Below are 13,724 nucleotides of genomic sequence, written 5' to 3' on the forward strand. Positions count from 1 at the left end.
CATTTAAAATTTCCAATCCAAAAGAACAGACAATGCTGTCTGCTGTGAGTGATATGAGGAAAAAAGTGATGGCACATTTTTGGCTAGCAGATAAAGTTTGATTTTAAAAGAGAGAAACCTGGACAGCACCTTTTTTTCCTTTGTGGAGGATCTAATCCTAGCTCTTCAATAACCTTGATGACTAGGCTGTTTTGAAATTTAGATCAGTCACATTCCTTGCATTGCCCTCAATCAGCTACTCTTTTCCAACCCAACTGTGGATTTAGTGCCCTTGAGAAAAGATGCACTGGGCAAACCTGGTTTTGTTCCTTTTTTTCCCTTTTTTTCATTAATTTTCATGTTGCTTGCATGAGTCAATCCAATGTTTGGAGTCCTTTTTTTTTCTGAAGTTTTCATTTATTGATTGAATATTTCCTGGTCTGGGTCAGTCTGAGGTAGGAAGACCTTCACTATTTTTTTGTAGGTGGGAAATTTTCCTAACAAAAAAATGTGGTTATATTTTTTAACAGAGAGCTGGTATCAAGCTTGGGAGAGATTAATCAGCAGGAAAGAGGAAATGCGTGAGACTAAATGCTTTCTCTTTTTCTCTGTTCCCTTTCCCCTGTTCTTGTATTACTGCCATGATTGATGCTGGCCAAGCACATGGGCTCAAGACCTTCTCATTAACATTAAGGCTGCCTCAGCTCCAGTAGCTGAGACCTTTCCTCTTCAAAAAAGAGCAGCAAAGTGAGGAGATTTTTCAGTTTTTTCTTACCTTGTCACCAAGGCCCACTGGTGCAGGCATTGGTAGAGCGAGCCAAAATGAACTTTGGGCTGTCGATACAAAAACTTCTGGGAAGTAACCCTTCTGAGCAAAATGCAGCAGCTGTGAAGGGCTTCTGAGTCCAAACAATAAAGAAATAGGGAATCAAAGCCCACGTGCATCAAAGGGATAGCTTCATATTCAGAGAATTAGTCATAGAGCTTGCCACACAGATACTGTAACTTCCCCAGATGCCAGAGAAGTAGGTCCTACTTTTCATTCACTACCCCCACAGTGAGGCCATTTGGGCTTTTTCTGCCCCTCTACAAAACGTGGAGACTTCTTGCAGCGTCTGAGCCTCTGTGAGGCCATGTCCACAGATGCCACTTCCTCCTTTAGAGGAGGAACTCGCTACCACACCTGCCCCTGCGCAAAGCAGACATTTGCTCTCGGCTCCCCAGGTGCTCAGCTGCTGAATGGCTTCTAGCAGACAGGTCATGCCGCCATCCTTCCTGCCCTCCCCGCCATACACACATGCTAAGCCATTCCCTAAGACCATTACCCTTCAGTAAATACCAGGGCACACTTCCTGTGGCTAAATCCTCACCAGAGCCCTGCTACAGGCACATCCCCTTGTTCTTTTCACAGAGGTGCCGTCTCACACGGCTTGTGCTGTACTGGAGCTGGTGAGCACAAGGAGCAGAGGACACTTTGGCACATCACCATAGACTGCAGCTGGGCAGCTCCTGCTTAGCAGCATATCAGGAGACCGAATTTTGAAAAAGGGGAGTCTGGTGTCCAATGAGAAATCTGTTACAGAACCCTTCTATCAAATATGACAAATGCTTGATGTGTAAATTGTCCATTATCCATAATTTCCACCCTTCTAAGTATCTGGTGGAACTTCTTCCAGACATAATCATAGCTCTACTATCCAGTGGCATGAAAAGAAGTAGTAGAATTTGACCACACAGGATGTGTTTCAAGCAATGCTGCTGCATGTTGCTGGAGATCCTCCATCACTCTCACACCAAATACAGACAAAAGATTCACAAGGCCAATGAGTCAGCACACCAGACCCCATCCCACAGTGAGTCAAGAGAAATTTAGAGCATCTGGCCTCTGCAGCACTCCTGACTGATTCTCTTTTGAGAAAGTTCTCTGCTGCCCCCTCTCCGAGGTGAAAATGTAGAATGGATTTGTCTGTTATAGCACGTGGAGGAAATTCACCAGATTGGAAAGAATGCAAAAGTGTGTCTTATTTTTTCTATTTTTTCTAAGATTTATGGGGGGAAGGGACTACCTCTCTCATTTTCTGTTACCTCTCATTGTTAAGGAGTGATGATGATCAAAATCAAATATACTATATCTGGTGAGCAAATCACTATAGAAAAAGCAAGGAGAATGATCTTTTTTTCTTTCATTGTCTCAGTGAGCAGCAAAGCCAGTTTTACTTCTGTTCGTGATGATGGCTTGTACCCAAGCTTTCCAGAAAAACTACCTGCTGTAGCAAGTTTTGAAAGAATGGCTTCTTTGTGAAGTATCTGGCATGAGGAAAAGGTCTGAATAGATGGATCATAAAAGAAAACTTATTTCTGTTCTAATCTTTTTTTAAAGGCCATGAACACCTAATCTTTCTGAGTATCATCAGAATCAAACCCATTACATTAGTTAAAATATTGTACAGCCAAATTCAGCTGTAAAGCCTTCATATCCAGTTTCTGAATTCTGCAATTTAAGACAAGTCCTCTCTCACATGCTTTGCAAGACCCACAAAAGGAATAATGAATGTTAAGTAGGAACCAGTGAGAATATTACAGAGTACTGCCAAACTCTAGGTTAAATAAGATTAATAATAGTACAAAAGTAATTGTAAAAACACACATCTCACCTTGCAGGAGTTTTTTTAATTGCCACTTTAATCAGAAGTATAATTTGAAGAACATAGTCATGTTTTATCAGTTATTTGTATCCATAAAATCTTTTTGATACAACTTCTAGCAAAGCATTACAGGAATTCCAAGGATATTAAGAACAGGAGCTTCATAAGACCTCACTTAACACAGAAAAAAAAACAACATTAAAGGGGGAGGGGAGGCAGGGGACCAAGAAGCCTTTAATAAAAATGCAAATTAAATATCAAACTCTATGGAAATTACATTTCCATTAGTTTCCCAACTATTTACTTTATTCACTTTCCCATTGGTTGGGAATCAACAATTTCTGATCCTTTACTGCTTCTCTACGAAACGGCTACCACCCAACAAGGGTCCCAAAGGAAAGCTTGCCCACGCTCAAACACATCCACGGCTACTGCTACCACAACTACAGCAGGGATCTTCAAGCCTGGGCACAGAAGTAGTTGGATGGACTGCAGCAGTGGTTCTTTGGGAATAGAAAACTTAGGACCTCAGCAACATTTCTGGGCTGAAACAGCCTCACATGTGCTGAAGACATCACACGAGTAATAAAAGAAGAAAGAGATAGCACACCAAGGACTTTCCATTTGTCAGGAATGTGACTATTGATAGAAAAGGGCACATAGGGGCACAACTCCTCCACAGTTTCAGAGAAGGCATTTATTCTATGTAGGAAGGTGAGCTACAAGGTGTTCTTATTTTCATAGTGCTTTAGGCTCACCCAGGGGATGAGAGGCAGTAACCTCATGCTCTGACACCATATCAGTGTCACTTGATGAGATATTTGTATAGATCCAGCTCTATAGCAGCAGTTCACCATCTTAATTACATTTGTTTTCCTCTTGTTTTGGAGGCAGAACACTCCTGTTTTACCAGTTTTACAGACGAGGATACCAGACCTGCTCCAATTTCACTGGGAAAACGTGGCAAGACCCCAGCACACGTGACCAGCCTGTCATACCCTGAATCTCCTTCAAGCATCCATAGCAGGGGTGAATGAGCAGCTCTTGCTGGGCAGGTGCAGGTCAGCCCTGAAGGGTACACATGCTGAATAAGGTGCAATTAGGACAAAGGGATGAGAGGTGTTAGAGGTGATTTCTGAAGACACATTGCCATTTTTCCAAGGAGGCTGGGTGGCAGGTAGCACATCCTCCAAATGTCCCAAAATGACATTGTATCACTATAGTCAAGAGAACCTGGGAGGCCAGAACTAAAATAGAGACATTCAGTAGCCACTCCCTGGAACACATTGTGCCCCAACAACTTGTGCTTTGTACAAGGAGCATCTCACCTTGTCTTTAGAGCACAGGTCTGAACCCTGGTCACATTACAAAAAGAGCTGTTCCGAGCAATTCCTATGACACAAATTCAAGCACTGATTTTGACTTGCCTTGGGTGAACTTCAGAGCTTTTGAATATTTATGCAAGTGTTTGAGCTGCCTTTTGAAATTCCTGAACTGGGAAAGAGGAGGAAAAAATATCTCTATAGCATCTTTGTAATGGATCTTTATGAATTCAAGCATAAGCGCATGATACATAAACCTGAGGCAACCTTTCTCTAGAGCTTTCAATTTCCCTGGAAGTGTCCAATAAATAAATTAAAATAACTTCAAATTAACTCATTTTATTCACTTATATTATCTCTACAGATTTAGAAGGAAGGTCCATCCATTTATCTCATTTTTTCTACTCTTGCAGTTTCATCAAATGTTTTTGCTGCCAGGGATCTACTTTAGGATTAATCTGGTTGACATAAAAGTAACCACAAAACTTACGAATATTGCTATGTGTTTTTATACAGGAGGCAATATATAGTAAAGCAAGAGCAACACACTCAGTTTGTATTTTCAGCAGATATGAAGAGGGATTCTTGACTATTGTAGTACAGAAATACTGTAGTTTGTACAGAAACTTTTGTTGATAAGTTTGATAAGGCCTGAATTATTTAAAAAAATTATCCCTCCATTTGTCAAAAGAAATGTTTTAGATTTTAATTGCTGAAATATATCCTGGTACATCCTGAAGACTAGTTAGAACTAACACAACTGAAAAAGGAAAGTTCCTCATTATTACATTTGAATAAGGACCTGAATCTTGTGGTTTCTCTTTTCCAAAGTCCTGGCAGAAACTAGCATGCCCCAGCTCTCTGACTGTGAAACTTCTGCAACATAAGCTAGAAATGTTCTCATAGTCTGTTGTCTGCAGCAGATACTTCTAAAATTTTGCAAAACCTAAAGCACAAAAGGAGATGGTACTGATATAAATTTCCTAAGCTGGATATGAAATCCTAGAGTAAAGCAATTCTGCATATTATCAGCCAAAAAAAGGGATGAAAATAAGTGGAGTGGTAAAGGGGCAAAGGAAACATTCTGGTTCTGTGTTTCTTTTCTTTTCCTGCAGACACAATGAAACTCCCTGCTGCTATTTCTGGCACCTCCAAATAAAAAAAACAGGATTTTCAAAACCACTGTCTTTCAACCAAAGTTAATAGCACATTTCTTATCAATGGCTTTGGTAAGAATAGCATTAGCCCAGAAGGTATACTTGAAAGTCCTGTTCAAAAACTAAAACCACAGAATAAGCCAGTTTACAATGAAGGCAGTGTACATCATTGCCTAGTTGGGTAAACACATCTGTCTGTGCTTATCTCTGATAGCTCAAATGCTAATTTGAGGAAAGTGTTACAGATCAGTTTATGCAATCAAACCTTTGTCCTTTTCAGGTGATCACCTGTGCTCATTCAAGGTGCAGTTTGTAAGGCAAGTCATGCATTTAAAAGCAGTCTGTTCTTTCTGTTTAACAGTTACACAACTCTTTTCGACTCTGGGCACACAGTGGAGATTTTTGTTTGGCCCTTTTGGATGACAATAAAAATGAAACTCAGAGTTTTTCTGCTGGTATTCTGAGAACTGTGGAGGCTGGGTGATGATGTGCTGCAGCCGACCTCTAGTGGAAGGACCACAGCTCAGGGAGACATCAAACAAAGGCAGGAAAACTCGAGAAAATGCACAGAAAACGCTAGTGAGACCTGAGGGAATAAAGGTACAGCCTCAAAGCCAAGATACTGAAAATACAAATATGAGCAGTTATTAGAACTTAGGGGGTGTGAGTTGAGCCTTTCTGCTGCTTCCTGTCAAGAGCAAAAATAACACAATCTTATATTCTGTGATGCAAAACACTGACTTGTAATAAAATGGGACTTTCATCCATGCTTTTAAAGACTTTTTCTTTCTTTCTTTCTTTCTTTCCTTTTTTTTTTTTTTTTTTCTTTTCTTTTTTTTTTTTTTTTTTACCATTGGGAAGTACATTTCAGTTACTAGGGAAAAGAGGTCCAATCTCATCAGTGAGTTATTGAGATTCTTAAAGTTACAGTCAATATCAGAGTGAGAAAGCAGAAGTTGGAACTGAGATTTCAGCTCCTTGGTTTCAGTGTTGTGCCAGGGCAGAGTGAAACCATTGTCCTTGTGGTAGGACTCTGCAAAAAAGCCATAATCAGACCAGCTGGAGAATAACACTTTAAGAAACATGAGTGCAAGATGTCTGAAAGCAATGCTGTCAGTGCCCTTTACTTTTCATCCACACCATGACTTAATTCCCTGGGTTTTTTTATCCCGAAGTAGAAGTATATCAGAGAACGGAATATGATGGCAGGGGAAATCCATGTTGTGTGGATTTTTGTTATTTTCATATCCTTTTTAATAAAGGGCCTTCTGCCAGACCCCAAAAGACAAACAGCTGTTGGAGGTCAAGGCACCTCCACAGTCCTTGGAGGAGTGCCTATCCTCTAGGAAAAGACATCAGCTAACAAATCCTTCTGCCCGAACAGGGCCCTGCTCAGTCATGTACAACATTCTTCTCACACACACACACCTCCCAAATCTTCACATGCCATGAGAACTTCAAGTATGTTACTATTTCAGGGTTACTACTCCTCTGCTATCTGATTCTGGCACGAAGCTGCTATCGCCAGCTTCTGAAACAAGGGTATCCAGAGGTGGCTGGATCTGGCCTGGTGTTGAACAGTCTGTTGGGATCATAACAACCATTATAAGAAGAAAATTCAGGAGAAATCCTTCTTTACATCACCTCAGGCTTGCTCAAGGCTTTGAAGGATACCAGTATTACTTCATCCTTGAAGAGCCAAAACTCCTGTGTTACTTTAAGTTTTGTCATATTTTCTTGCATTTTCTCAGCTCTTTGATGGGTATATTTAATACTGGGGGTTTGTTTGGTTGGTTGCTTGCTTGCTTGCTTTTTGTCTTAGGCCAAACCATAACAAAGAATAACACTTTTTCTGCTACTAGTTTTCCAGAGACCTTTGAAAGTCTATGTAAGTATCAGCTGATCCTTCTTTATCCAGTATTGGTGAGTATTGCATATATGTGTAATGATTCTAATACGTAAGACAGAATTTGCTAAAATTCAGCACAACTCTTAAGGTTTACTGGAACTACATGTAATAGAATTTTTATCTCATTCTTTAATCTATATGGGCCATCTGTGTTTCTGCTCCATGCTTTATTTCAGCTTTGTTTTTAATGTCTTGTCTAATCATTCTGTCGTTTCATCTATGATGCTCAGATCTAGATAGCAGATGAATGACACTTATGATGGCAAGATGAAACTGTTCTTCAAATATTAGATAACCAGATATTGAAGATCAAAATGATCCAGAGCTCATCTGAGTTGCTGTTAATGCTAATAAAGGTCTACTCCACAGAGTGGCTCAGGTGAACTTTGTAATGTTGTAGGTCTTGCTCCCTTTTCTGTACATTATTAGCCCATTGTATCCAAGATCATGGATCATCTCTCTTTCTATCCTGCTCGTATAAGAGAAATGTGGCAGATTCAAAAGGCTGCATTTGGGACAAAGAGTTTAACCCTGCTCTTCCTGCCCTGGTAGCACTGTACTCCTGTGGTAGTGCAGCTGTGTCTCCCCACCAATGAACCCCTTTGGGTTAAGGAGTGAAAAATGGTTACACCTGCACAACCAGTTAGACTAGTCAGAGCCACTAACTAAATGCTACAGACCCCTTATCTGCCCCAGGTTAAGCTGTACTTTCCTTAGCACAGTCAATTGTCACTGGTTAGACAGTCCCACTTGGGCCAAGGGCTGCGCCTTCCTCCCCTGTGCCAATCCACAGGTACATCTCCTAGAGATTTTTGGTGGAGAAAGGAGACAGGGAGGACAAGTTACAGCACTTTTCATTCTTCCATCCTGGGTAGCCCACTCCTCACCTGCAAGGACAAGGCATAGTCCTGCCTAGTTCCCAGAAGAGAAGGGTTGCACTTTTCCAGAGACAATCCTGTGAACTGCTACAGTTTCACACAGTTCCTACTCTGTAACACCATGGATTACATCCTAGGTTTTAAACATTCTGCAACAGGAATGCTGCTTTGCTTGCTAAGTACCATTCATATGAGTAATTCTATGTCAACAATTCCCTCCCTTCATTCAAAAAGAAGGAGAAGCTGAGAATAACCACAAGCAGATACTCCTAGATACCCAGTCCCAATAGTGAATCTCGCTGAGCAGCTAATTCTGATAATTAGCAGACAGTTTAGAGTGAAAATCTAAAGACTCTTAGAGATACTTCAGCATAAGTCTTTACACAAGAGACTTCTTCTCTTAGTTTATCCAAAAACAGGCCACCCACAGAAATATTTCAAATAATATTGTTGCAGAAAATTGGAAGGATTGGTTTCAGGATTTGGCATAACTGAGACAGTATCTTGGCTTCTTTACCAAGTCGATCCCACAAATATCCTTCTGAACTGCCTATTTCTGCAGTCCAAGACACAGTAAGTCCAGAGGAGCAACCACTGTAGAGTCAGGGCTCCAGACTCTGGAATCTGAGCACCACATTTCCAGGATTCCTGCTCACTTTAAAAGCCACACTCCAGAGTTCTCAAGCATACAAACCAAGGATGGCAACATTTGCAGTATTAACCTTTCTCAGAAAATACATATAAACAAATGCATTATCTGTAGGACTCTGGTTTTAAAGGAAAGTTGATAATTCACAATTTCTTCTTAAAACCCTCGAACAGGGAATCACATCAGTATTAAAAATATCTGAATTCCTGTCTAAAGCACTTCTTAATTTTTCCCAATTGTCTTGAACCGCATCAGGATATTTATCATCAACCACATTCATTCTATGAGAAATAGGCAAATGCTAGAAAATTTGACTTAAGAACACACCTTATTTTCCTTACTAATTCAGAAAGCATATAAACTCTTCAGTAGCAAATTTAGTAACAAAATGAAACAAAATGAGCATGTAGGTGACACACTATAACTACTAGGCGTGAATCTTCCTGCATCACTACATTCACTGGATTTTTCTTTCCTGTCAGGAACTTTTCCTTGCCACTGAAGTCCTTGCAGCCCTCTGAACTGCATTGCTGTGCTCCTTCTTGATGTGACTGAATTGCTTCTGCTTATGTATATAAAAAAGAGGCTGTTACTTTTGTACTTCTGTATATTCTTCCTGTGTTAACTAGAAGGCCATTGCATTCCCACTGCATGAAGAATCCTTGCCTTAGAGTAATCTCAAAGGTTTATTTTCTTCCTAGGTGCTTACAATGTTATTTCCAACCCAATGAGGAAAAGGGAATTTCAGTCCCAATAGTGAATCTTGCTGAGCAGCTAATTCTGATCATAAATAGACAGCTGAGAGTGAAAGTCTAGAGACAAATTACCCTCAATGTTAATAGCTTTTTATTTGTGTGGGAAAAAAGCCATTGCTGACACGCTGTTTTTCATGAAGAGCTGCTGGACTAGATGTATGCATGACAGATCCTAGATTTGGTTCCCTCCTGATAAAGGGGATAAAACTGTCCAATAACACTGCTGTGTGTACAAAATCTCTTCCATCTTAGGATCTGCAAATATTTACTCTGGACTAGCTGAGTAATTCTGCCTGCAAAAAACTGAAATAAAAACAGAAATAACCATCATATCCCACATTCAAAAACAATAGCATCTTGATATAATAGAAAACTTAAAGAGCATATATATCATCATATAGCATCAGAAAGTAACACCAAACAACAGCTAATCAGCCATCAAACACCACTGTGCTATTAAACTTATTCATGAAGTGTACTTCCCTTAAGTTGACACAGTGGAAGTATTACAGGTATAAAGAAACCAAAACAGTTCATACCAAGAAAATGGCAGAATTCAGATCACAGAACCTACAAATTTGAAACCCACTTAAAAACTGAAAATAAAACCAACCAGCAACATAGATGTACTAGAACAGCACAAAAACAAAACAAAACAAAACAAAACAAAAAAAAAAGGAATTAAGAGAACCTTGGCCTAGCCCATTGGGTCTGGCATAGATCCCCATCTTTTCAATAAATAGGAAAAAAATGTTCATTTTGTGCAATGGAACTGCGAATACTGGCATTTTCATGCTTGTTTTCATGAAGGAGTTCATATTGGTTTTGCTTTCAAATATGCACAGTGCAACCTGCTGGGTCCTCAGTCAGCAGAAGCTCAACCTGGAGCAGCAGCAGTACTATCCTGTGCTCCCTTCTTCGGGATATTTCCAGCTCTCTAACTCCCTCTGCATGACAGCAGCCCGAATAACAAGGACATTTGCTTCTGGCACATGCAAAAGGAACATACATTGAATTAAAAAAAAAATAAAATAAAAAAAGGTTTTCTAAAGTGGTAAATACAGAAAGAATTATTAGGCATTGAATTTAACTGAGATGTCACATAAATAAATGTTGCAGAACCAGGTCCACAGTACTACTCAGATGAAAAAAGGATTATGCTGTTTTGCTACAGTAAAAACAGCATTATGACTCTTCCTATTCTGCCTTTACAGGCCCAGATTTCAAAAATCATGTTTCTTTCTCTGGTTTTAATTTTCAGCTACTTCTTGGCAGATCTAAGAGGTTTATTTTTTAAACCAGTGTGCATTTTATTTACCTGTCTATAAGCCTTTCTTCAGTATGACCTCTCTTTCTTCTCTGAAACAAGATGCATCCTTTGGAATTCCAACAGAGCAATAGGGGAAAACAAATGTTCAACAGGATGCTACACATAAGCTGGTATAATCCAAACATTTGTCAGGCTCAATGCAGCTCAGATAGTGAATTTATGAGTGAGTAAGTTTAATGATATGAAAAGACTATATTAAAAGAGCAGAATTTATTTATTCTTCTCTTTTTTTTTTTTTTTTTTGTTCTTTTTTGTGTTTTGTTTTGTTTTCTTGTTTTTTGTTTTTTTTTTTTTTTGTTTTTGTGTAAGCCTTTAAAAAGTCCATCTGGATACTTGTCAATACCATAAATACATATTACAATGCACAGCTATGCAGTGGAGTTCCTTGACAAACATCCTTTACAATTCTGCCACCTTCCTAGTATGGCTGTGTCACAGAAGGGGGAGCTGAGAAAACTTTTGGAGGAGAACTGGTTTTTAATTCTCATGTATCAACACTGGTCACTAGGAAAAGACTCTTCAGCCAGAGGGTGGTCTGTCACTGGACCAAGCTGCCAGGGAAATGGTCATGGCACCAAATCTGTCTGAGTTCAAGCAGCATCTGGATGACACTTTTGGTCATTTGGTTTAGCTTTAGGTAGTCCTGCAAGGAGCAGGGTATTAGAATCTTTGGTTCTTATGGCTCATTTCCATCCTGAGATAGTCTAAGATTCTATGATAAATATACTTACAAGAAGCATATACTACATAATTTTTATCTATTTGAGAAAAATTAATGTGTGAAAATTAAAACCACAGGTGAAAATCTGGACCATTAAAAAAGGCCCCCTAGATTTCACCCAAAAGCAAAACATGGCAACTGCTGGAACACTTCAGAGCCCTAAAGAGGTAGGACCAGAATGGGTTTTATGATCCATCTACTACCTTCACTGCTCTTGGGCAGGAAAAAGTAAATCTGTTCCCTTAGGTATTTGTTTATTCTGTTCTTAAAAATGGATGGCCATTACAGATGGTCAACAACATCCTAGCCTAGATGTCAGTGTTTAGTTCACACTATCTTTGGAAAGCTTGATTTTTAGCCCACTATTATATGTCCTATACATAAGTGCAAACAGAACTTTATTCCCTTCACCTTTACAGCAATATCCCATGTTTCTTAAGATTTATAACCTAGAGAAAACAGAGTGGAGGTGTAAATCTGGTTCCTTTCTTTTTTGTCTCAATTGTCTTAGTCAAGTGTTCTTCACCTCTGTTTTCCCTCCACATATTCTCCAAGTAGTCTACAGCTTCCTTGAAGTGTAATGCCAAACTTGGACACATCTTGGCTTTCATCTCATAATTGCCAAGGAAAGTCTCCTATGCAACCACTCTGTTTATACATTGCAGTATTATGTTTTGAAGCTGCTTCCTCTTCACGCTAAGAAGGGCACACTTGATTTGCCAGGGAGATCTAGAGTTTTCCTAATAATATACAACATGAAATGGATTCACTTCATGTTTATGTTTTATGGATTCATTTCATGTTCATTTCAAGTTTATGTTTTGATATTCCATTCAATTTCAACCATAATTTGTGGTAAACACACAATGAAAAAGCCAGCATTCCTGGCTCCCATGTGTATATTGAACAGTTGATACAATCATGACCCCAAAAAAAATTCACTGGTGCAGCTAAAGTCACAGCAGGGAAGCCCAAAATAAGGGCTGGGAGGTCCAAACTAAAGCAAGAAACAACAGCTAAATTAAAAATTGCTATGGAAAATAAAGAGTAGGCAGTTCTTCAGTTGTATAAATAAGAAGGAATCAAGAGAAATGATGCCACTATGTGAAGTTCAGATAAAAATAACACAGATAATGGCTATAAAACTAATGACCAGGCATTTGGAATAAGATTAATCTGACCTGTTTCAGCTGTTCCCTGAGAGTAACACTTTCAGAAATGTTTGCTTCTCCCTTCTCCTCTCATCTAAGACAGACTGTGGCACCCATGTGGGAGCCCATGGAGACTTTCAGGTAAGCACCAGAGCCACAACCAAAGCAATTTGCAGAAGCTTCAACAGGCCCCAGTAGGTGCCACAGTAGAGGCACTTCAGTACAGGCAAGCAGAGAGAAAACAGAACGTCCTTCATCAAAAATAAGAGTGCCTGTTTTATTGTCCTCATTTCCTTGGCTTTTTTTTCCTGCTATAAAATAATCATGTGTTTGTACAATATTCTTATTCTGGGAATGTATTTCAGTCCACATAAACATCTGTACTTAGTTATGTCAGCCAGTATCCAAATCCCAGCAAGATCCTGCCCTGATTATTTAGCTCTGAGTGTTTTTGCCAGCTTCTATTCCCAGAACACACTGGATTTATAGCTAGTCCAAGCTCCAGCTTTACTATTTAGAAGATTGTAACACACATGCTCAAACTGAATATCTTTTGTACTAGGACAAAGTCTTTCCAGCAGGCTCAAGTAACAAGCCATTAAATCATGCTAGCATACATTAGCAACAGGAAAATCAACTATTGTTGGATGCAATTTGTTGGTCTGTATTTTTAATCACACAGTTTGGCCTACATCTTTTGTTTGCTTTCCTTGATATCTAACCATAAAATACAACCCTTGATTCAAATACCAATAAAGCTTGTTGCTGCAATTTTGGATAACTTGGCGCAAAAGAACCCAGATCTCAAATAAATAACTGATAAGTCTTTTTTTTGGAATGACTGTGTGTTTTTTTCTGCTCCCTTGCAAAGCTAGATCCAAACCATTAATAAAAAAAAGATAGATACAGTTTCATCTGAGAAGAAAACAAAAACATGCAGGATATAAATCAAAACAGGGATTTGCAAAATAATAGAGTAAGCACTTACTAAGCCAAAAACATATTGTTCTTGTGAAGAAGCCTGCTCTGACCACTGTGCTTTCTCCAAATGTATGTTTATGGAGTTCTAGGCCAGAACATTTTTGAAGCATAAAGACATGAAGCATTTGATCCCAGCAAAATTCACTGTGATCTGCCTAATTCTCATGGAGCTGAACTTCACCACAGTTGTGCACAAGCTCACCTTCCTAATGCAGCTTCTAGACAATTATTCTCTGGCAGATATTTC

This window comes from Lonchura striata, chromosome 3 (genome assembly GCF_046129695.1).
Source record: "Lonchura striata isolate bLonStr1 chromosome 3, bLonStr1.mat, whole genome shotgun sequence".
NCBI classification, from domain to species: Eukaryota; Metazoa; Chordata; class Aves; order Passeriformes; family Estrildidae; genus Lonchura; species Lonchura striata.